The 26,684-nt window shown below is 39.0% G+C and overlaps 1 long non-coding RNA gene across 1 annotated transcript in view; it reads right to left on the reverse strand.

Moving 5' to 3' along the window:
- LOC148132228 (uncharacterized) overlaps positions 1–12,283 on the reverse strand; it is a 52,177-nt gene extending 39,894 nt beyond the window's left edge. Inside the window, exon 1 of the long non-coding RNA XR_015747742.1 lies at positions 12,239–12,283. This is a non-coding gene — a long non-coding RNA (uncharacterized LOC148132228). The remainder of the gene's footprint in view (positions 1–12,238) is intronic.
- Positions 12,284–26,684: the final 14,401 nt, after the last annotated feature.

Below are 26,684 nucleotides of genomic sequence, written 5' to 3' on the forward strand. Positions count from 1 at the left end.
AGGCCGTATTGTTGGAGAAACATGGTATTACTCCTGTGGAATGACTGGAAAATGTTAGTGTCCCTCCCAATGCTCACATTAATTCCCTCCCTATAATGACAAATGACAAGCAAGTAGATTATTTTCACCTATTGTCCTGGAATATTGCTGGCTGGAAAGCCAGAGCCATGGATGGTGACTTGGAGGATTTCCTGATAAACTTTGATCTTATAGCCCTTCAGGAGACCTGGCTGACCACGGATGAAGAACAGATCCACCTGCCTGGCTTTGATTCGTGGTCTATTCCTGCAGTTAAATCTAAGACTAAAGGAAGGGCCTCTGGAGGCTTGTCAATTTTAGCCAAAGCAAAGTTGGGCTGGCAAGCCCAGAAGCTCGGTTTTGGTGATGGTTCTGCTTCACATTTAATTGTCAAGTTCTTCTATGGTTCTTTCGGGTTGATATTGCTGAATATATATATATATCCCTCCTCGCTCCTCCCCTTATTATACATCTAATATCCGGGCAAATTTGAAAGAGACAGTTCTAAAATTAAATGTCCAACATTCTAACGTTACTAGAGTTTTGGCAGGAGATTTTAATGCCAGGGTAGGGGCATCTTTACATAACTTTGTTTATTCTGGTGTTATTCCTGAGGATTATTTACTATCTATTCCTCCCTGGCATTCCAGTGATTACAAAAGAAATATTGCAGGTACACAATTGGTTTCTATGATTTATAACTTATAATTTCTATATTATAGGAAATATAATTTCTATATTATAGGAGGTAAGGACTATGGTTTTATATATCCCTTTACTTATCACTCAAGTAACTCCGGTAGCGTTCTAGATTGTATATGTGTTTCAAGAGATAAGCTTGAGAGGTTCGCAGATATACAAGTCCACGTGAGGAAAGGTTGTGATCACCAACCAATTTCAGTGTTATTTCAAGGCAGTTCAAATATATGGAGAAACTCATCTTGTGGCAAAAGGTTTTTTTGCAAACCTGGAAGTGAGACAGGATAGAAAACTCAAATGGGCCAAAGTTGATACTGCGGCATTATCTATTTTTTTGGATTCTGCACAATCTCAGATCTGGAGAACCTTAATTTCTCATTCATCTTCAGGCTCAGATAATATTATGGCCCATTATGATGATCTATGTCATTCATTGAAGAAATTTCTTACTGTCAAAGTTGGAGTTAGCTGGTTTGATTCTGACTGTCCGCACAGTAGAAAATATTTGAGAGCTGCAATGCGTAGGATTCAGCGATGTCCCACCTCAAAAAACTATAGCAACATGTTGAAAATTAGGCGTGATTATAAGAAATTGATAGCATCAAAGAAGGCTTCCTTTAGAACTAAATTATGGTCGGACTTGGAAATTTGGGCAAAGGGTCAAATTCAGCTTTTGGAATGCTGTCTCAGGTATATTGAAGGAATATAAATTTTATTTTGATATCCCCATTCCTGCTTCAACGTGCAGAATTTTTATTCTAATCTTCTTTTAAACCCAATCAGGACTCTATGCATACCCAAAGCAATGATTTATTAACTTTAGAAAATCTCCCTATCTGGCCCCCTGTTTCTGTTTCAGAAATTAAATCCATCATTCGATCATTAAAAGCTAATACGGCACCTGGTGAATATTTTTTGCCCCCGGAATTATTTAAGACTTATATGGACTGGTGGGCGCCTTTATTAGCAGGGCTATTTACATTTATAAACAATACTGGCCGCATACCTGTGGGTTGGGAAGTGGCCCTTATTGTTCCCTTACATAAGAAAGGAGACAGAGGCAATCCAAATAATTACAGACCAATAAGCCTAATTGGAATGGTTGCTAAAATGTATGCAAAGCATTTGTTGAGCAAAATTGAAATCTGGGTTATGGAGAATAATCTTTTGGCAGAGGAACAAGCAGGCTTTAGACCAGAGCGATCTACCATAGATAATTGTTTCACATTATATAATTTGGTAACAAGGTATTTAAAAATGGGTAAGAAATTATTCACTGCATTTATTGATCTAAGTGCAGCTTTTGATTCATTAAACAGAAATATCTTGTGGAGGAAACTGGCGGTCATGAACATGGAGCCCAGACTCCTTTTTCTGGTTATGGCCCTTTACTCAAATACCCATGTGAAAATCCGTACTGGCGTAAATGGATCCCTGTCTAAGAGCATACCTACCAATATTGGCGTAAGACAGGGCTGCATTTTAGCCCCAATGCTTTTCAATCTCTATGTCAATGATTTACCAGGATTCCTGCATGCAGTAGATTTGCATATGCCAAAGATTCTTGATAAATTTATTAATACCCTTTTATATGCCGATGACATGGTATTAATGGCTCATTCACAAATAGGCCTGAGGAGACTGTTGCATAAGCTGAATACCTATTGTTCTTTGAATTTCTTAAATATTAATAAAAGCAAATCCAAAGTGTTGGTTTTCAGCACAAAAAGTAGGAAATATAATTGGCAGATTAATGGGGAGTCAACCGAACAAGTAAATTCTTACACCTACTTAGGAGTGGTTAATACTAATACAGGATCTTGGTTTAATCACTTTAAAAGTAGTGCATTAAGAGCTGAGATAAGCACCAAAAGATTATATAAATTATTTAACCATAATTACCCAGGCACTTTGACCCCTATGTTGAAAGTATTTAGGGCAAAAATAGTTCCAATGCTGACATATGGTGCAGAACTGTGGGGTTTAAATAAAGCCTCCCCACTTGAACAAACTCAGACCCACTTTTTTTTTTAAACAAGTTTTATTGGTTTTTAAAGACAAACAAAAACAAACAAAACATAAAAACATCCAACTTTCTTTCATAAATGTACAAGCAGTGTGTCGGTTGGTTTACAAATTTTTGTGCATCCATTTCATAGTCTCAGTTACAGTTACATTACATAATAACTCATATTATCAATCAAAAATTGAATACCCTAGTATCACTATTAAACAATCATTTGACTATAATTCTGTTCATTCATACTTTGCGAGATAACTATAATTTATTTAGTTTATTTTATAACAGTTCATATAATCCTCCCAAATCTATCCTAAAAACATTTTATAGATATGATAACAAAAAAAAGAAATACATCTTTACATATTCATTATTTTCTAAAATTCTAGATATTCTGTTATTGTATTTTATTATCTAACCATTGATAGAAAAGGTCCCAAATTTTATAAAATTGTTTATCCTCTTGTTCTCTAATTTCAAATGTCAATCTACTCATTTCAGCACATTCCAATATTTTCTTAATAATTTCCTCCTGTAATGGTATTTTCTCATTTTTTCCAATTTTTAGCAAATACAATCCTAGCCGCTGTTAATACATTTACAATCAAATATTTTAAATCTTTACTGTATGTATCAGGTAAAATTCCCAATAAAAATATCTCTGGTTTCAAGTCTATATGTTTCTTTGTCATTTTTCCAACCACATCCAGTACTTTCTAACGTCCTCACAAGTCCACCACATATGGTAATATGAGCCAGGTATCTGATGACATTTCCAACATTTTTTCGGATTTATTCTTGAACATTCTTGCTATTCTTGTCAGGGAAAATGACCCGCTTTTTAAGACACTTATTGGGGACTGATAAGAACACTTCTGCTTCAGCAGTCAGAGCGGAATTGGGTATCCACTCCTTACATAGCCATTTAATCATTAAAACATTTACATACTGGCTAAAGATACAATCAATGGATTCGGATAGACTTCCCAAACTATGCCTAACTGAACAGTTAAATAAGTTCCAATTTAAGGTCCCCATTCATACAGACTACAAACAACGGACGGACAAGCGTGGAAACGCCACATAGATCAGTTAAGATCTCGAATAAAAAACACAACCGACACGCAAGCAAGCACAGACAACCCCATTAACACAAACCAAGAGGGGAGGGAAAATACAGGGGACCAAGAAAGAATAGAACACAACCAACAATACTCACCAGATATCAGCCAACTCGAAGCCGCACCAGGGAGAAGCAGCCAAGCCAGCTCGACCAGCCCGGAAAGACCAAGCGGGAGCGGCAAAAGTCGCAGCTCGACCAACCCGGGTAGACCGGGAGGAGCTGCAGCAGCAGGCCCACACTCCAGACGATTCCATCAAATAGGCTGAGAGCAACAAAAACCCGACTGAACAGGCCGGGAGCCAGGAAACAACTGACCTGCGCAGGTCCAGTAGACAAGTACGGAGCCCCGCCTACTTACGGGACTACGTTACGTAAGGAACGAACCAAGAGGGGAGGGTGTTCTGTACAAGGAATTAACATACTTGCAAACCCGCGTTGCGATTGGCTAAAGCGCGCGGCAACCGGATTGGTCGGGCAAGCCGCCCGGATTGGTCTGTTAAGAATCTCCGCTATTGGTTGAACCAAGAGCGGGAGATTCGAACGTGTCATTGGCGCGGGCGCGCGCTTGGAAATAAAAAGCCGGGGTTTTTCCTTCCTTTCCCAAGCATGTACTGGAGCACAATAAAGAGCTGAACCTTGTCACTGACTCCGAGCTTCCTTCCTGCGCCGGACACGACAGGAGGTAAGGACTATGGTTTTATATATCCCTTTACTTATCACTCAAGTAACTCCGGTAGCGTTCTAGATTATATATGTGTTTCAAGAGATAAGCTTGAGAGGTTCGCAGATATACAAGTCCACGTGAGGGAAGGTAGTGATCACCAACCAATTTCAGTGTTATTTCAAGGCAGTTCAGATATACGGAGAAACTCATCTTGTGGCAAAAGGGTTTTTTGCAAACCTGGAAGTGAGACAGGATAGAAAACTCAAATGGGCCAAAGTTGATACTGCGGCATTATCTATTTTTTTGGATTCTGCACAACCTCAGATCTGGAGAACCTTAATTTCTCATTCATCTTCAGGCTCAGATAATATTATGGCCCATTATGATGATCTATGTCATTCATTGAAGAAATTTCTTACTGTCAAAGTTGGAGTTAGCTGGTTTGATTCTGACTGTCCGCACAGTAGAAAATATTTGAGAGCTGCAATGCATAGGATTCAGCGATGTCCCACCTCAAAAAACTATAGCAACATGTTGAAAATTAGGCGTGATTATAAGAAATTGATAGCATCAAAGAAGGCTTCCTTTAGAACTAAATTATGGTCGGACTTGGAAATTTGGGCAAAAGGGTCAAATTCAGCTTTCTTTTGGAATGCTGTCTCAGGTATATTGAAGGAATATAAATTTTATTTTGATATCCCCATTCCTGCTTCAACATGCGAGAATTTTTATTCTAATCTTCTTTTTAAACCCAATCAGGACTCTATGCATACCCAAAGCAATGATTTATTAACTTTAGAAAATCTCCCTATCTGGCCCCCTGTTTCTGTTTCAGAAATTAAATCCATCATTCGATCATTAAAAGCTAATACGGCACCTGGTGAATATTTTTTGCCCCCGGAATTATTTAAGACTTATATGGACTGGTGGGCGCCTTTATTAGCAGGGCTATTTACATTTATAAACAATACTGGCCGCATACCTGTGGGTTGGGAAGTGGCCCTTATTGTTCCCTTACATAAAAAAGGAGACAGAGGCAATCCAAATAATTACAGACCAATAAGCCTAATTGGAATGGTTGCTAAAATGTATGCAAAGCATTTGTTGAGCAAAATTGAAATCTGGGTTATGGAGAATAATCTTTTGGCGGAGGAACAAGCAGGCTTTAGACCAGAGCGATCTACCATAGATAATTGTTTCACATTATATAATTTGGTAACAAGGTATTTAAAAATGGGTAAGAAATTATTCACTGCATTTATTGATCTAAGTGCGGCTTTTGATTCGTTAAACAGAAATATCTTGTGGAGGAAACTGGCGGACCTGAACATGGAGCCCAGACTCCTTTTTCTGGTTAGGGCCCTTTACTCAAATACCCATGTGAAAATCCATACTGGCGTAAATGGAGCCCTGTCTAAGAGCATACCTACCAATATTGGCGTAAGACAGGGCTGCATTTTAGCCCCAATGCTTTTCAATCTCTATGTCAATGATTTACCAGGATTCCTGCATGCAGTAGATTTGCATATGCCAAAGATTCTTGATAAATTTATTAATACCCTTTTATATGCCGATGACATGGTATTAATGGCTCATTCACAAATAGGCCTGAGGAGACTGTTGCATAAGCTGAATACCTATTGTTCTTTGAATTTCTTAAATATTAATAAAAGCAAGTCCAAAGTGTTGGTTTTCAGCACAAAAAGTAGGAAATATAATTGGCAGATTAATGGGGAGTCAATCGAACAAGTAAATTCTTACACCTACTTAGGAGTGGTTTTTACTAATACAGGATCTTGGTTTAATCACTTTAAAAGTAGTGCATTAAGAGCTGAGATAAGCACCAAAAGATTATATAAATTATTTAACCATAATTACCCAGGCACTTTGACCCCTATGTTGAAAGTATTTAGGGCAAAAATAGTTCCAATGCTGACATATGGTGCAGAACTGTGGGGTTTAAATAAAGCCTCCCCACTTGAACAAACTCAGACCCGCTTTTTTTTTTAAACAAGTTTTATTGGTTTTTAAAGACAAACAAAAACAAACAAAACATAAAAACATCCAACTTTCTTTCATAAATGTACAAGCAGTGTGTCGGTTGGTTTACAAACTTTTTGTGCATCCATTTCATAGTCTCAGTTACAGTTACATTACATAATAACTCATATTATCAATCAAAAATTGAATACCCTAGTATCACTATTAAACAATCATTTGACTATAATTCTGTTCATTCATACTTTGCGAGATAACTATAATTTACTTAGTTTATTTTATAACAGTTCATATAATCCTCCCAAATCTATCCTAAAAACATTTTATAGATATGATAACAAAAAAAGAAATACATCTTTACATATTCATTATTTTCTAAAATTCTAGATATTCTGTTATTGTATTTTATTATCTGACCATTGATAGAAAAGGTCCCAAATTTTATAAAATTGTTTATCCTCTTGTTCTCTAATTTCAAATGTCAATCTACTCATTTCAGCACATTCCAATATTTTCTTAATAATTTCCTCCTGTAATGGTATTTTCTCATTTTTCCAATTTTTAGCAAATACAATCCTAGCCGCTGTTAATACATTTACAATCAAATATTTTAAATCTTTACTGTATGTATCAGGTAAAATTCCCAATAAAAATATCTCTGGTTTCAAGTCTATATGTTTCTTTGTCATTTTTTCCAACCACATCCAGTACTTTCTAACGTCCTCACAAGTCCACCACATATGGTAATATGAGCCAGGTATCTGATGACATTTCCAACATTTTTCGGATTTATTCTTGAACATTCTTGCTATTCTTGTCAGGGGGAAATGACCTGCTTTTTAAGACACTTATTGGGGACTGATAAGAACACTTCTGCTTCAGCAGTCAGAGCGGAATTGGGTATCCACTCCTTACATAGCCATTTAATCATTAAAACATTTACATACTGGCTAAAGATACAATCAATGGATTCGGATAGACTTCCCAAACTATGCCTAACTGAACAGTTAAATAAGTTCCAATTTAACTCCTGGGCCAGTCAACTCCATAGAGCCATTTTAAGACATGGGTTTTCTACCCAATATTTATTGTCAAGGGCTTCCCAGGCAAGGGAAATTTTTAAACAGAGAGTCTTGGATATTAGTGCCCAGACTGACATGGAATTATTAGCAAAAAACAGATCTATAAGATGGTTGGCTAAGAATAAAAACATCTTCCAACCTGAAAAATACCTTTCAAAGGGTATGTCACAATTATAGAGAAGAGCCTATACCAGAGCCAGATTTGAGTTACTGGATTCCATGTCCAGACATGGGCACTTCCACCAGGCACCATACCACGAGAGAACCTGCATATGTGGTTCACCTGCCATTGAAGATATTTCCCACATCTTGTTCAACTGCCAAATATATGCCCCCATTAGGCTTAAATATTTATCATTTCTACTGGAAAGAACAGCCCATTGGGAATCAAACCACAGACTGTTATATTTCCTCCGGGCCTCTAATGTACACATCGTTTGTAGGACTGCTAAGTTTATAATCAAGGCAGTGGTCCTAAGAACCCAATATATTGAACAAATTGGTGTATCCTGCAAGGGTGATCTATTATCTGGTTTCTGACTCCCTGGTTTTCCACATATGTTTTTATTATTGTATTCTTATATATCTAACTTATCTGTATTTTGTCTTGTTATATATTTATGTTATGTTACTGATAAGGTCTTATGACTATTCAATAAACCTCTTACCTGGTGCCTTTTTTGTCTCCCCACCCACCCATTTGGAATATATTTCTCCAGTGGGGAGAAATCAGAAAAGTTGGCAGAAGTAGTGACGTTGCACAAACAAAAGGGATACAGTTTTCATTGCAACGCCATAGCCTCCATCTTCCCATTCTTTACCCTATCCAGATGCTATTCTTTCTTTTCTGCAGCCAGAAGCCTTAAAATCAGTCTCCTTCCTTGCTGTACCAAAAAAGGTTAAGGCTACATTTTATTTTCCTGCGTTCCCCTTCTAGAGCTGTGCCCTGTATGTGCTCCCTTAAAGTGAGCCGCTTCTCAGAATCCCTTGCTTCCTCATCTTTCTTTGAACTGTCAGTTTCTCCCTAATTGAACTGAATGTATTACATTCTCCATAGATGTATTTATTGCTTTGTATGCTAATCTCAGAATAGTCTTTGAGCTAAATTTCCCATAAAAAGTCAGTGACTTATTTGATTGTCTTGTGTGCCATTAGTCACAAATATTACTTAATAAATAGCATTGATTGGTTATTAATTAGAGCTGAAGTAAGGTCCTGAGGGGCTTCACTGGAGCTGAGCAAATGGTCTGGAACTGTCTGGTTTAATACACTGTTTGGAGCTAACAATGGTATTGTGGATCTGATCAATGTCTAGATGGGGGCTGCCCATTAGGAATTTCAGTATCTATTGAAATGAAAGAGCCACCTGGGCTAAGTGGGACTTACTCTGAAAGAGCAACTGGGCCATGCAAACAAGCAAAGCCCCATCTGTGGAATGTAGGCAGCACACAAAACCATGCCCCCTCCAGTCTGTGGAAAAACCTTTCTCCATGGAACTGGTCCCTGGTGCCTAAAATGTTGGGGGCCGCTGTACTAGGCCACGTAGGGATTTAATAGCTGAAACTTGACAATTTAAATTATGTTTGGAAACAGACCGATTCATTGCACCTGTTCAAGATGGCTGTGATATGTGCCATGTGCCCAGTTCCATTTTGATTGCTGTTTTGGGTCAGCTGAATCAAAACCTTCTTAGGAGGTAACGCCATGAATCAGAAGCAGGAGGAGGAGGAGGTAGAACCCAAGTATGTTAGTTCTTGGAAGACACACTCCAGGGCTGTAGGGTAGTTGGCAAGTTAAAATCCCAAAGCAGACAACGACAACCCGTTGTTGTACTGTCACCCCAAACCCCTGCATGGACCTGTCTGCGAGGTCAATCAAGAGCTGAGAGACCCTGCTTAGAGGGGGATGCGGTGTAGTCTTGAAATGTAGTGTTCCTCATTTGCTATTGTGGAACAGGTTTGTTTTCCCAATTTAATTCAACCCCTTGAACAGCCTTGCAGAGCTATAGTATTTATCATCTGATCCTTCTGAGAGATGCCAGACTCTTGGGAAGCTGCTTCCAGCAATTCTCCTCCTAGTGAGATTCTCACCATGTTTTCTTCAGCAAGATTTGCTGGCATGAAAGGAACAGGATGACAAGAATTTTAGCTGAACTCTTTCCATTTTGAACCAGTTTATAATCTGTTAGTTGGAGACTTTTTTTTTTTAATTTTGTTCCCAACAGCCTTCCTGTCATCTGGGAAAGTGCCTGGTCTCTTTGCTTGTTTTGGGAAAGTTTGATGCTGTATCTTTACATAACAATCTCCTGAATTTTTATCCTTCTGGAAACTAACCCTTTGACAGGATAAGGCACAGGCTATTCTTGGTCTGACATGATTTCCTGCTGATTTTTCAATGATTTTAGGCTACACATTTGCCTCCATCAGAGTAAGTCCCACTTAGCCAAGGTGGTTCTTTCATTTCAGTGGATATTGTGGCGTCACACACTAAGCTGCATTTGATAGTTTACCAGGAAAGCAACTGAATTGTGCTTAAAAATTGAAATAAACAAAACTCACTCACTTTGACAGCTTTTATTTAGTGGATCAAGTCCTCCAATTCTGTCTAAAAAATTACCCCACTTCTAAAAAGGCAAAGATGGAAAACCGCGGCAGTACAAAGAAAACACTACCCTCTCTTTTTTAGCACTTGCTAGCTTTTATGAAAAGTAAATGACAGCCTCCCCTCCACCCCCATCCCACACACATAATGTCTGATTTTACTTCAAAGAAAAAGGTTTTCTTCCCTCACTTCTCTGATGCTTGTGGGAAACCAATTGATAAGTATTTATATCTGGAAATTGCAGCCTCTGGACTCTCGGCACCGTGGAAACAAAATTCTGCCAGTTTTCATTACAGTCCTTCAAAGTTTGACAGAGGTTAGCCAACAAAAGAAATAGAAAAGGCAGACAGTTTCAATAGACTTTTCTATTCTGTAATGATATATGCATTTAAGTCCTTCTTTCCCTCCCTCCCTCCCTCCCTTCCTTCTTACCTACCCATCTTCCTCATTTATCTTCCTTCCTTCCTTCCTTCCTTCCTTCCTTCCTTCCTTCCTCATTTATCTCCTCCATCTCTTCCTTCCTCTCTCCCTCCCTCCCTTTCCACACTATTAAAAGAAGCAGCAATTTTTTTTATTCTTTTTATATCACTGAATGAGTGAATTATATTGCCTTTTCTTTGCACAAATAGGCATTTATCCTTTTAAAAGTAAGCAATGCAGCAGGTGACTGCATTATTCTATTGTCTAGTCCTTCAAGTGGCAGAAGAGTGTGTTGGCATAAACTGTGCTTATTGTTGATTCCTATTGTACCTGAGAAACAAGGTACAGATTTAATGTGGGATAATTTCAGGAACACGATTGAGGATTTTCCCAGTTTCTTTTCCCCTCCCACTATTCCTTGGTGGCTGTTGATGGGATAACAAGCACAACTGCTTCCTAACGTGGGATGGGATGTGAGTGTGAGGGCATGCTTTATGGGGCCCTTGGAGCTCTCTGAGCTTGGTGGATTTCTTGCAGACATCTCATTACCAAATTGGATAACATAATCAGTGTATGCTTGGAATGATCATTTAACAGCTTCTCAAAGCTGACTAAAATATTGCCAAGTGTGAAAATGTTCCATCTCACAGAGATGACTTTGGAGAAACTAGATGATTTCAGCAAGACATTCTGGATTGGGTAGGACTTCTTCAATTTGGGACTGGATGTGCAATCTGAGGGTTGTTTTTTTCTGGCTTTGCAGCTCCTGGTTCAAGAGCAGATGGTAGCTATGCCTAGGAAAACCTTTGCACAGATCCGTGCCAGGTGTCAGCTGTATTCATTCCTGAACCAAGAGATTTTTATAATTTGCTTTGATTCATAAGTTCACCAGTCATAAGTGATGGATCATGTAACATTTTTCAGCACTTCCATAACTTTGAACAGTTGTTAAATGAATTATTGTAAGTCAAGGACCACCTGTACATTTATTTCTTGCTCAGCCTAAACCCCAGTTGAAATCTTTAAGTTTTATACATGCAAGAGCTGCTCGAATTCCTATATCATTTCAGATGGTTACATTTCCATAAACGTTGAGAAGCTTTGGTGTAATTGAAGGCCACTGTGATTTTATGTTGGTTAAATGTTACTTTGGCATACTTTGGTTTTAATTTTCAGACCTTCTGGCCCTGTTACAGGGAGACTATGGAAGGCAATGAAAAGTCAGGTTAGAAATGAAATACAAATAAGTTATTCTATCTGGTTCAGGCTCACCCCGCATGGAAAACCACTTATTGAAGCAGCTGGCTAGAAAATAAATGCAAAGGCCTTGGTAGATTCAGCAGACGATTATCTTAAAAGCAGCAAGTGACTAACAGTGTTAATTCTGCAAGGTGCCAGTTTTGAGCCTTACACTGATGTGATTGCCTTGTGGGATTTTGAAGCCTTCCCCCACTCTTTGCCACCAAAACAGAATTTTTTAAAAAAACCCATGTCAGAGCATTTGCAGCATGCCTACTATTACCCAGGAGCAAAATACAGCACACAGAGACTTAGACATTTAACAGTGATTTATATACAAAACATATACAGAAATATATGTGGTATGCAAATACCTGACAAGCAATCAATCTTCTTAACTCTACACGGAGAACTCCGCAATGGATAACGGACACAAGGAGAGAGAAAGCACACCTTCTATCATGTCAGCCTTATGTAAACACCTCTTAAAGGAGTAAAGACTTCTGTGAATCCCTTCTTCATCTTAAAAGGGCAATACCCATGCTATGCTGATTCATCCTTATTGCGTCAGCCTTATATTGCATCAGCTTTACATTGCATCAGCCTTACAGCAGCTGGCAGCTATTAAATCTTATACCTCAACAACTCAGTATTTCTAAACTCTACCTTGTCTGCTTCACAAAAAAACTTGTTGCAAGATGAAGGCTCACGCCACCTTAGAAAGCCTCATTTGAAATAGTTGAAGCATAAGTCAGAGATCTCTATGAATTGATTATCCACAAAACCTCTGTCACATCAGGCTGCATCGGCAACCATTTGAACATGTAGATTAGGAAATCAGTATTTATTCCATCGGCTCTGTCTGTTTCCCTTCTCTTCACTTTTTTCTTTTTGTTTCTAGGTTAACTGAAGCAGGCAGAGCTGATGTAGTTTCATATAGTACAAGAACAGCAGAGTCCAGTAGCAGACATATTTAGAGTTATAACAGCAAAGTTACCACAGCACTGAAAAAAGTGACATATTACTATTTTTCCACACTTAACAATCATTGTAGCATCACTGTGGTCAGATGATCAAAATTGGGGTGCTTGGCAACTGGCAGGTATTTATGAAGGTTGCAGTGTCCTGGGGTCATGTGATCCCCTTTTATGACCATCTGACAAGCAAAGTCAATGGGGCAGCCAGAAACACCTAAACAACCATGTTATTAATTTAACAACTGCAATGACTCACTTAACAATTGTGGCAAGAATTTATATGTATATTATATCTAAGGATGTAGGCATATGCATATGTATGTATATAGCATGTCTATATGTGTGCTTTGTATATGTATACTTTTGAGAGCAGGCAACAGAATTTCATTTTTAATTTGTGCCAGTATGCCCACAGTAAAAATGACAATAAAGGTTAACTTATGTATCTTTTTTAAGAAGGTCGTAAAAAGGGGCAAAACTCACTTAACAACTGTCTTGCTTAGCAACAGACATTTTGGGCCCAATTGTAGTCATAAGTTAAGGACTACCTGTATCGGAAATCAGTGGTCCCACTGAGGAAATCCTTTGCTATGTAGCCCACATTGTTTTTACACATCATGACATCATCACCACCACCTTGAATAAATGAGGAGGTAAGGTCATTGCAAGACCCTTTCTTTCTTGCTGATTTGAAGTACTATCCACCTATTCTTGAGCCAATGGAAAACTTTCATGAAATCTGCCAGTTAACTAGGACATAAATTGTTATTTTCTTGCTATTTTTGATTCCATAGCTTTCAGTGTTCTATGCCACCCAGACTTTCATAGAGTTGGGCGGTCCATTAAATTCCATTAATCCATCTGCTGTCCTTTTGCCAGTCCCTATCTTGCCTCTGGTGCTGGAGAAGACTCCTGCGAATCCCTTGGACTGCAAGGCAATTAAACTGGTCAGTCCTAGAGGAGATCAACCCTGACTGCTCTTTAGAAGGCCAGATCCTGAAGATGAAACTCAAATACTTTGACCACCTAATGAGAAGGAAGGACTCACTGGAGAAGAGCCTAATGCTGGGAAAGATTGAGAGCAATAGAAGAAAGGGATGACAGAGAATGAGGGGGCTGGATGAAGTCATTGAAGCAGTTGGTGTGAGCTTAAATGGACTCCGAGGGATGGTAGAGGACAGAAAAGCCTGGAGGAATGCTGTCTGTGGGGGTCATGATGGTTCGGACACGACTTCCTGACTAACAACAGCAACAACAACAACATCTTGCCTCTACCCACACCCCAACCCATGATTAAGGAACAAAACTATTGCACTTTTTAGTCTGTGGATCCCAAACTGAGCAGGCAGTTTCTAGAGAATAACAGCACTTCAGTTGTAGGCATGTAATATTTAGATTTATTGATGGTACAGACATCTTATTAGTAGATACGAAGATATGATTCAAGATTTCCCCTAAGAACTATTAGCCCTTAATAGAAAGAAGTAGGTTCTTGCTTTGGAGAAACTGAGTAGCTTTTCCTTCATCTTATAAAACTAGAAATCAAGCTTATGTAGTGCAAATGAGGAAGAAGAAACCTGAGGCCAGGCAAAACCAAAACCAAAAAGGCTTCTCCACGCAGTAAGAAGTCCCTTGTTTTAGTTAGAGTGCTTTAAGGCATTCTAAATGAATGAATTTCATGATCTCCTTCCTCTTCCCCCTTTTAAAATCTTAAAGACTCCCATTGCTGATAATAGTGTTTTCGTTTGAAAATGCACGCTCCACATTTTTTTATAAGTGTATGCCCCAAATAAATAATAAATGGATGAAGTCATGTAGAAGGAATGAAAAATCAGGTTTAAGCAAGCTTCATTAAAACTTATATCGGAAAGATTCTCTTTGAGCCATCCCAAAAGCCTGTTTGTGCTGAGTTATGATTTTGACGAGGAGGGAGGGCTTCAACAGAGTCTCCAAAACTTCTTTCTATATTTTGCAATTAGGGTCGGGATTGCAAGTAAGCTAGAGACTGAAAAACGCTGTTGGGTAAATGTGATGGGCGCCTTGGCGCATCCGTTCTCCATGTTCCTCTTTAGCTTATGGTTTTTATTCCTTCTCTTTCATGGGTTCCCCTCACCCAGTCTCAAACTACCCCTTGGGTTGATGTCTCTTAATAAGCCACCGGCAGTCTCCAACTTCCCCAAACCCCAAAAACTTTAACCTTAGACTGTCTACTATTGACCTCACCCCCTTCCTAAGAGGTCTGTAGGGGCGTGCATAAGCGCACCAACGTGCCTACCGTCCCTGTCCTATTGTTTCTCTTATTCTTTTATTTTTCTTATATGTACCCATTTCATGTATTCACAACTATGTATACGCTTATACTTATTATCTTGTAAACAATTGGCAAATCAAATAAATAAATAAAAATAAAAATAAAACTTACAACCACAATTGAGCCCAAACTTTCCAACTGCCCAGCAAGTTGGAACAACTGCCCAGTTGTCAAGTGAGTTTCCCCCATTTTATGACCTTTTTTGTCACCGTTGTTAAGTGAATCGCTGCCATTGTTAAGTTGCTAATGTGGTAGTTAGGTGAACCTGGCTTCCCCATTGACTTTGTCTGTCACAAGGTATGACCCCAAGACACTGAAATCATCATAAATGCGAGTCAGTGGTCAAGAGTCTGAATCTTGATCGTGTGACCATGGAGATGCCGCAATGGTCATAAGTATGAAAAACAGTCGTAAGTCACCTATTTCAGTGCTGTTGTTACTTTGAATGGTCTCTATAAATGAATGGTTGTTAGCCAAGGATTACCTGTATAAAACAACTGTGTTTCAGGTGTTATGTGGAGATTTTAGAAATTTGGCTCTTGTTTGACTCTGACTAAATGTGTGCTGGCTATTTGAAATGTTATGAAGAGGAAAAAAAACAGTGAAATTCCATTTAGAATTCCTCATGTCAACAGTTGTTCTTTTGCTTTTACGAAGTTCAGGGTCTCTCCATGACTAACCAGGGCTGATAATGATAATTGTTTTTCATGAAACAAATGACTGGAATGGAAGATACCAGGCTGGGGTGTCAAACTTGTGACCTGCGGGCCGGATGTATCACGCATTGGCCACACCCAGCTTAGCGAAGGTGGGGGGAAGTTGCGATATGTCACATGATGACAACGTGACACTGCAAGTTTCACACCCCTGTGCTAGGCTGTCTGGTAAATGTGCTCATTTCCCAGTTTTCCAGAGAGCCACAAATCTTTGCGACAGAAAGAAGGATTTTCTCCAAGCCAAGTTTAGTCACCCTGCTCCATAACCTTTGTTTCTATCATTAGTTCTATCTTTCTCTTTTGTTTTTTGCAAGTTAGGGGGGAATATTTGTTTCCAATTGAAATGTGCTGATGATATCCATTTCATGATCTCACAAAAGAATACACCTTGACATGTAGGGGCTGCTGGTTCTTCAAAGGGCTTTTTAATTGAACTACAATAAACTAATTTATTTACAACAATTAAATATATAAACTTCTCAAAGAAAACCTTGGTGCTCTTTCTTCTTTCTGATTTCTTGTTTGGCATATAAGTTAATGGCTTCTATTCATTGATTAGGATCACATTTCAATACTGGAGCCATTTCCCAGGTGATATATTGGTGTACTTGTGATATCTTCCCTGTCAGTGTTCACTGCTTTATCCTTTCTCCCCCTTTGTAATAATTTGTAATAATGGCCATCATCATCCCCATTATCATCACAACAATAGCAAATATATTTCACCCTTCAAATCAGAATGAATGCTCACCCCAACACGACAAAATGTAACCAAAAAAGATAACATTTACAAATGTGATTAAAATATTTCAGGTTTATATGTCAACTGTGACCTAATTCTTTTAATTCAACCTGACCAGGGCTGAATTTGAGCATTTCTGCATTAAAAAGCATGTGTTCTATCCCCAATGTTTGATCTAGTCCACTATAACTGTAGAGATATAATAGCAACCAATGCAGCACAGCATAAATATTGTAAAGATTCAAAATAAATCATGGAGAAATCACTAGTTTTTTCCTCTATAAAATATGCATCACATGCTATATGTGACCTTAACATTATTGTATGCATACTTACTGTGCTTATGTTTACACTTGCACACTAGACAAAATGCACAAGGACCAATGAATAACTCATTGGACAAAGATCTGATCCTTGGTAGACTCAAAAGCCACCATCATGAGAAAAATATCTGTGAAAGATAAATGAACAGCAGTGCTCTAAACCAGAGTTCCCCAACCTTTCCAGCTTTGTGGACCGGCGGGGGTGGGGGGTGGGAGGGGGGGATGGTTCTACATGAGCGGCCGGCAAGCATGCATATGTGCGCACAGCTCCATTTGCACGAATAGTGTTCACCCGCTGCTCGCAAAATGGGGGGTGTGAGTGCATAGGCGCACTTGCCTGCTGCTTCCGTGGCCCGATGGTTCATGGCCCAGTAGTGGCCTACGGCCCGGGGATTGGGGACCTCTGCTTTGAACTTTTGACAGGTTGCATTTCACTTGCTGTTTGCTGGACAAAGAGGACAGAGTAATCTTCGTTGAATCTTTATCCTAGAAGTAAGCAATGCCATTCCTAAATGTTAGTCTGGAGATCACGAAGCCACTTGTTGAGGGATATGGTGGAGCTGTGTCAGAAAACATTAAAAATAATATCTTCTTCTGTCAAATTTAAGTTGATAACACAAAGTGAAGGAGTTCCAATAAATAACTAAGACAAACAGCTTATGCCCCTGGAGATTAAGAACCATTCAGTGGGGGTTGGCAGGCTTACATGTTGGTTGTGTCCCAAAGTAGAGCATTATATATACTCTATAGCTTTGGGTGGACATATTTGCTATTGTTATTATTTTTAGATGTGGAGGATCACATTCTTTTACTTATTTGTACACAATTTTGCCTTCTTCACAGGCTGCTTCCAAGTGTTTGCCGGCTATGTCCATTCATTGGCTGTTCCATTTAGCCATTTTGGAGACAGCGTATTGGCTTGAAGTAAAGTTGACAAGACTCCTATTTCCCCCTTTAGACTGAATGACAGGCCACGGATACCATGTGATGAACCAGCAGGGAATTCCCCGAACCGGTAGAATCTCACCCCTGGTTCTACTGCCCTTCCCAATAGAATTGCGAAAGGCAAAACATTAAAATAAGCCAAAGAAAAGTCTCTACAGTGTGGAGTACAAAAGGCCGAAGAAGTAGCTTGTATAAATCAGTTCTGATTTTTTCTGATTGGTTTCTGATAACAATTTCTGACTGAATACCCTGACCAAGGAGCTACCAGCTCAGAACAATCAAGCTAACAGTAAACAATAGCCTCATCAAGAAACCACCAAGAACTCACTTACCAATGCTGATGGAGCAAGTCGCTAGCAAAATCTACTCCCTTCTAGCACTGATGATGTTATCTAGTTGGGTGACTAAACATAACATAATATAACATAACAGGGTTGGAAGGGACCTTGGAGGTCTTCTAGAGACTTTTGTAAGAAAGTGACCAACCTCAGAGAACATCCCCACAATTTCTGACTTGGAACCCTTAGAGGTAATTGGCTATAACATCCAAGTCCCTCTGCCATGCCATGCTGTAAATCCTCTGATGGATTTTGGCTTTAGCTCTCTCTAAAGGGGAAGCAGAGAGAAGAGAAATGTGACCAAATATTCCAGATTACCGGCGGCGAGCGCCCCACCACCCGCCTCCAGAAATCCCGGGGCTGCGCGCGGGCGGTGCCGGGGCCGTGGACGGGCTGCGCCCGGCGGGGGGGATGGCGAGCGCGCGGGGATCCAGGCGAGGCGCGCCCACAAGCATCCGAAGCCGGAAGGGATAGATAAAGCCCCACTGGAGGCATGTTTTTCGAGCTAAGATTCTTGCTTTCCATCTTGATAAAAAAATAATGATTAGGGAGAAGTAATGGGGCCCTGGAGATCTTATAAGCAGCATTTAGTCCTATTAATATTTTCCCAATAGGCTATAAAAACTCCCTACACCCCTTGGCAATCTCAGTTTGCAATGATTGTGTATCTTTTGCAGCAACATTAAATGATGGCTTTCTGTAGATCAAACGGTTGTCCATGTGTTAGAAACCAGTTAATTTCTCAGAGAAAAATTGTTTCTCTATACTCAAAAGTTGTTTGAGATCAGGGTACAAAGGCCCCATTGAGCACAGCCTCTGAGATTCCCTGCATAACTTCCAGGAAATTTGCAATACAACCCTGCAGAATAAGCCCCTCTTGGGGCCATGCTTCCTACAGCAGAATTAAATCAGAAGTAAAAATTCAATCCAGAAAGGAGGGCTCATTTTTCTTGGCATTTCATCTCAAAATATTCCAGAAACCATGGATAATCCATTATGGTTGGTTCTCTATCAATCTATTAAACACCCAAGGAGTGAGGTTTCTAGCTTTAAGGAAGATGTGCCAAAGGGGCATAGGAGACAATGAAGAAGATCTGGGAGATCTCCATCGTACATTCTTCTGCCCTCACCATTGCACTACCAACCCATCGCTGGTCTATTTTTGAACATAGGAGCAGTGATTAGTGATCTTGTCACTTAACAAACAACTTGCAGTACCAAAAACAATGGTAGACTAGTATTCAGGAGTAGCCCAAGAGTCAAACATGATAGCATCTTTTGCAGTCAGTTTGAAAGTTAGCTGAAACTTCCAACCCTAGTTGGCCAAGCTCACCCCAGCAAAGATTAAGGACAGTGATTGGTATTTCCCAGGCAAGGAGGAGAAATTATGTCTAGGAATCCGCCAATTACTGCCTTTAAACTGATCTTCATTAAAATGGTGAGGACAGCACCGATCACCAGTACCAGGATAGTTGCTGAGATAGAACAGGGTTCAAGCAGCTCTGTCAGTGGTTTATTTCTGTCGACTCAAGGTTTGGAGAAATGCATGTTTCCAGAACTGTGAGCAAGTGTGTTCAGTTCAAAGATATAAGAGAGGCTTAAGCAAAATAATAATAAGAGAATACAGAAGATGGTTATAACAAATAAGATTAGAAACATACATACTCCTTCCTTCCTTCCTTCCTTCCTTCCTCTCCCTCCCTCCCTACACACACACACACACACACACACACACACACACACACACACACACTTAATGTCAGCGTTCCAGGAAAACAATATCCAACACCAAAACTCCGAGACAGGCATTTTCTCAAAGTTCCATTTTATTAGAGCTGTCATACTGGCACATCTGGAAACACCCGAATCTGAGAGGTCCAGGTTTTCCTTCAATAATTAAAAATACAAAATCCATCCCCTGTACCCATCAGTTCATCACATGGTCCAATCACCATCCATTCCAACTTGAGACTTCCTTAAACCACTCCTCATCCAGGTGCAGGAATAACATGAATAACATGACCTTGACTGTAAAGAATGCTATTATGTCTAACTACATATGCTCCATGAAATCCGCCCTCCCAATTTCCCAAGCACAAGAATGTGGCAGTGTGGAAGCTTCTGGTGTTAATATGGCTTCCAAAACTGACACACACTTACCTTGCAATATTTTGAATGTAGATGAAATAATTGTCAAATCAACAACAGTAGAGTTAGAACAAGCTATAGCAGTGATGGCGAACCTTTTCAGCACCGAATGCCCAAACTGGAATGCACGTGCATGCGTGCGTGCTGAAGCGCTGGGAACTGAAGACCAGTTGGACGGTGCACATGCATGTGCTGGCGAGCTGGTCTTCATGTGTGCTGGAGTGCCAGAAACCCGAAGACCAGCTGGCCGATGTGCATACGCACATTGGTCAGCTGGCCTTTGCACTCGCTGGAGTGCCAGAAACCAAAGACCAGCTGGCTGGGGCGCATGCACATGCCAGCCAGTTGGTCTTCACGCATGCCAGAAACCTAAAGAGTAGCTGGCCTGTACGCGTGCCCATGGAGAGGGTTCTGCATGCCACCTCTGGCACATGTGTCATAGGTTCGCCATCATGGAGCTATAGCGTCCATAGAGAGTAGTGATGGTGAATGGCTTGTGTAATGTGGAAAGGTAGCATGTATTGGGCTACAAACAATGCAGAAATTACCAGTGTGGCGGGGGGGGGGATTCCTTCTTTTTTAGCACGCTATGAAGTTTTTACTTTTGACACAATTTATGCTTTCTTATATATTGCATGGGGGGGAAATATTTAATATTTTTTGAGGACAGAAACTAGTCCGGAGAACAGGCTTAATGCTGCTGAGCAGCCATTTTTCTAATCTTGGCTAAATCATGAACTCATTAGTGGGGGGCAAAGTGAGGACTTTTGTATCGATCTACCTTGCAGAGAAATAGTAAAGATCACTGAGGTAAATTATGTGAAGTGTTCTGAATACGAAGCACTTCATACAGAGTGATTTATCCTTTCTGTAAGATGGAGATTTATATTCCTTTAGACCTTTAAGATGGGAAAGGGATCTGGTCAAAAAAACATGATAGCAATAGTCCTCATTTAGGACTGCCTCATTTTATTTATTTGTTTGTTTGTTTGTCAAACATGTACAAGAGAACAAATATAAGTATGAACATAAACAAGAACAAAGGGAGTAAATACAGATAAATGGGGACAGTAAGAAAGGGACGGTATGCACATCCCCTTTAAGGACCTCTTAGGAATGGGGTGAGGTCCATGGTAGACAGTTTGAGTTTGAAGCTGTGAGGTGTTGAGGCTGTAACAACGGAGTCGGGTAGAGCATTCTAGGCGTTGACTATTCTGTTGCTGAAGTAATATTTTCTGCAATCGAGTTGGGAGTGGTTTACTTTGAGTTTGTATCAGTTTTTTTCCCATGTGTTATTGTGATTGAGGCTGAAGAAGTCATTGACAGGCAAGAGGTTACATCCTCTAAGCCCCACTCCTTTAACCTCAAACTATCTATTATTGTCCTCACCCCATTCCTAAGAGGTCTGTAAAGGGCGTGGAAAGTGTATAATCATGCCTACCGTCCCTGTCCTATTGTCCCCATTTATTTGTACCTATTTCCTGTATTCTTACTCATATTTATACTTATACCTATTATCTTATAAGCGATTGACAAATCAAATAAATAAATAAAGAAGACGTTGTAGCAGACAATTTTTTGTACTACGCTTAGATTGGACCACAGACAGTACAGTTCTAGATTGCCCAGGCCCAAGACATAGGGAATTCTATTGTGAGTGGAGGAGTGGAGAACTTTTCTCCAGAAATACCTCTGAACCTGCCCAATTGAGTTAATGTCCGATATACAGTGCAGGTTCCAGGTGGACGAGCTGTATTTAAAAATTGATCTGGCAAAGATTTTGTATGCCCTAGTTAACAATTCAATGTTGCCCGAGAAGAAGCTTCGCAAAATAAGGTTTACAATTCTTAAAGCCTTTTTGGCAATACTGTTACAATGAGCTCTGGGGCTTATTATTATTATTATTATTATTATTATTATTATTATTATTATTATTATTATTATTATTATTATTATTATTATTATTATTATTATTGAATAATCACATTACGATGATGATAAAAAAGTAGTTTTGCAACCAATGTCCCCATTTATGACCTTTGCAGGTCTATAAAGCAAATGAAAGCTGAAGATCATAAGCACAGGTACAGTTTCACTCGGTGATATCATCACTTGGCAATCAAGTTTTAAAGAATTAAAGTATTAAAGAACATTCAAAAAATTCCATATATTTTGTGGTGACCTAAAAGTATAAATATTTTGTGTCAGATCTGCATCTTAAACATCTATGTACCAGACAGGAGGGCAAACATCTGAGCAGTGGGCAGCACATTGTTGTTGCCACAATAACTGCATATGGTACTAGTTTTGCTAGTCTCAATATTTAACAACATTTCTAACGTTGCAAATCTGCCATCTGCAGGCACACCCACAGTATTAGCATAATATGAAGAATTATGGCACCCATTGTAACTTCTGGATTACTAAAACGTTTTATATCAGACTAAACCCTTTAGTCTGAGGGAGAAGGTAAGGGAGAAGGGCAATCACCAAAATGCATCAGAGGGAATGGGAGGAGAGCATCTAATCAGAATACTAATGTTTATATGCTCATTATCAGGCAATAAGATAGCTGTTATGAGTAATCAGCTGTCAAAAAATTCCTGGATGCGTGATTATTTTTATTGTATAGAGCAGAGGTCTCCAAACTTGGCAATTTTAAGACTTGTGGATTCTTTCAGTTCCTCCTGGCTGAGGAATTCTGGGAGATAAAGTCCACAAGTCTTTAGGTGGCCAAGTTTGGAGACTCCTGGTATAGAGAAATGAGATAGCATCATTTTTTAAAAGGCATGTGATGGGCGAACAATGTAAAATCATTTCTCTAATGTCAAAGGTCTGAGACATCCTGTGCAGAGGAAAAGGTTTCGTAATTAAATTGTTTAAATCCTTTGCAGTTATGTTACAGGAAATATATATAACCCATAAATTGAACAACTTTCATCCTATACAAATTATACAGTGTGGCAGCAAAGCAATGACTAACCCAAATTTTGAGAATTATTTTTCTAGAAAACAATATGAATGTAACATTATTAAGAACAAGGTGGGATGCTATAAAGATAGTAGTATTAAGAGATGGATGTATAAATCAGTTGAGCATGATTTAAAAAAAAATCAGTAAAAAGGGCAAGTGAAGTTTATTTGGAATTAACAATTTATTAACAAACTGTAACAGAACTGAATCAGATACTATTTATAAACAGCTAGTAAACAGAAAGATAGAAGTGATTTGGAGACAGATAAAATCAGAGTATTCTGCTAAGCAATAATAATAAAAATTCTAGATTATTGGCAAACAAACTGAAAAAAGTAAGGAAAATGCATTTGTGTAATTAAAAATCTGTCAATATATAGAGACATGCAAGTTTGATGGGCGGTAGAGAATTTGATAGATCAATAAATAAAATATCAAGCAGCACGGTTTAGGGCATATGATTCTATTTATTATGGAAGACTCTCCTAAGCAATGGATTCAAACTGTAATTATGTCAGAACTAAATAAGTTTATAAATCAGTGGGTTTTTATCTAAATCATTTTTCTAGAATAAAACAGTAGTATTTTTGGCTTCAAATTTGGAAGAATAGATACATAGTTTTGATAAGAGACGTTTCTCCTTTAACTCCTAACACATTTTGATCAGGATAATTATTACTGTTTGGCTACAATGAAATCACTGGGGCCATATAATCTTTATGGAGTAAAAGATTTTTATAGCAATGGTAAGCCTCTCAATAAAGATCAGATAGAGAAGCAAATGCTCCATCAATTCTCCACCTTGGTACCTCCAAAGAATCAATAGATGAGCATGAAATCAGGGTCTTATTAGCTGTCACAGCCCTTTTCATATCCATAGTCTCAGAATTAGCCGAAGATTACATGACAGCATTATTTTACAGCACATCCAACCTAACCAAATATGATTGAAATATTCAGAATTGTTGAATCACATACTTTTAGTTCGATGGACAAATATATCAACAGATGAAAAGAAAAACCATGGGATCACTGCTTTCAGGACTAACAGACAAATAACAGAGACCATAATGCAATGCTTGGAATCTATAGAACTCTCGTACATGCAACCCAAAGTATGGATCTAATATATAGATGGCCCTTTTGTCATAATCAAAAAGGACCGACTGAGAATACACACAAGCCATCAATAACATCTTCAAGGAATAACATTCACTAGGGAAAAAGAAAAAACAACACCCACCCAACAACACTGGCAGGTCATGCTACTATATATAACCCGGGGAGCAAACTCCACACTCACAAGCACTGATGCTGTTACCTCGTTGGGTAATAAAATATCTGCAAGCAAACAACTAAACTCAGAGAGCACCAAGACCTTCACAGTTCAACTCTGAGCTACATATATTCTCTTCTATTGGATATATAAATATAGATAAATAACTCTCAGGATCATTCTTTAGGCAACTCATGAAGTAAACATTAATCCCTGCAAACCTGTGCTGTAATAAATAAGCTAGTCTTTAAAATGCCACAAGTTTCTTTATTTTGCACCAGCAAACACAGCTATCCTTCTTAAAATGGTTTGTGCTACTAAATTGAAACTGAAGTTATGCCCACAGGGAAAAAAGCAATAAATTTTCGCATGCATCTTGTTATGCAAATAGTTGATTAGTGCAGCAGAAAAGGCACACATACAACTCTGGGAGAGCAAAAAATAAAAAAATAATAAAAAAAACAGTTTAAATTAAAGCATGTGGGAGAAAAACCATTCATATGCTTTCAAAAAAGCAAATAGGGGAAGCATGCAGAGCTTCCGATCCCTTAATAGTAGCTCCCATCTGAGTCCCATGACTGAGAAGGAAGAAGGAATGAGGCTTGGAATAGAGATGTCTACAATATTCCAAGCCACTGTCTACCTTCACCACAGGAATATATAGGTACAACCATTACTTAGTGACTTACAACCATTCATTTAGTGACTACTCAAAGTTATAATGGCCCTGAAAAAAAGTGACTTATGACTGTTTTTCACACTTATGACCGTTGCAGCATCCTGCACGGTTGCATGACCAAAATTCAAACACTTGACAACTGACTCATATTTATGACTGTTGCAGTGTCCCGGGGTCACTTTATTAGCTTTTGTGACCTTCTGACAAGCAAAGTCAATGGGGATGCCAGGTTCACTTAATAACCATGTTACTAACTTCACAACTGCAGTGATTCACTTAACAACTGTGGCAAGAAAGGTGTGATGACCCATAGTCTCTCAAAATAACCCAAAACCCCAAACATACATTAAAGTTCGGTAATACCTTCAACTTAACTTCACTGTTTTATTAGGCACAATTTAAAGTCACAAAAGTAAATAATGAGGCAAAAGAAAACCAAAACAAACTGCATTGACGAGAGTTCCGAAGCAAGCCAAGATAATTAATCATACATTCCAGGGAGATAACAGGGAGAGACCATGGGAAAAATGCCAACAAAGATAAACCTCTTTCAAAGGAAACAATAAAGTTTGACTCCAGCAATTCTGACTATGCAGTTACAAACTTATATACATAGCTCCCAGCTGCAAGCCACAAGGAGGATCATGGTAATCTCCTCCTGAGTAGAGCTTGCTTTTCCCTGATCCTCTCCTCCCTGCGTGACCTAGGATGGATAGGGGATGGGCTTGGATCCTCCTCTGATTGCTCAGCCGGCCTCTGCCCTTCCCCAGCCCCTCCACCACCTCTGGAGCCACACTCTCACTCCCTGTTGGCTGTTCCTCCTCCTCCTCAGAGTCAGTCTCCACCTGGGGCATGACAAAAGGTCATAAAATGGGGCAGAAGTCACTTAACAACTGTCTTACTTAGCAACAGAAATTTGGGATTCAATTGTCATCAGTTGAGGACTGCTTGCATTGGAATTGGTTTTCCTTTGGGCCCCTAACTGCATCTGGTCCATTTTTAGTTTAATCTTTGTTTTCTCAGATTTTTGGCACCATCACCTCCTATCCTCCATAAACCAAACTAATCCTATTCTGTTCAGTTTTCCAGAGAGTCATCCTCCTGTCCTCTTTAAGTAATTTCTCTCTGGTTGGACAAAATAAAAATATGAAGATAATGTGATTTCCATATGCCTATGTCCTTTTTCAGCGTGATAGAATATCCATCTGGATAAATGTTCATTAAATCACTTATTTGTCTGAGCTATCATATTAAATTACATTATTGGGTGCCGTGGCAAATTCAATTTTCTAAGAACTGGTCATAAAACATGAAAAATGGAAAACCCTTGCTGAAGAATGTGGTAGAGTTTTTTTTACCTTTTTAAGTTTCATTACCTTCACAGTAATTTG

This window comes from Notechis scutatus, chromosome 2 (genome assembly GCF_049901735.1).
Source record: "Notechis scutatus isolate UNSWTSFEM ecotype Mainland chromosome 2, rNotScu1.2, whole genome shotgun sequence".
Classification (NCBI taxonomy): domain Eukaryota; kingdom Metazoa; phylum Chordata; class Lepidosauria; order Squamata; family Elapidae; genus Notechis; species Notechis scutatus.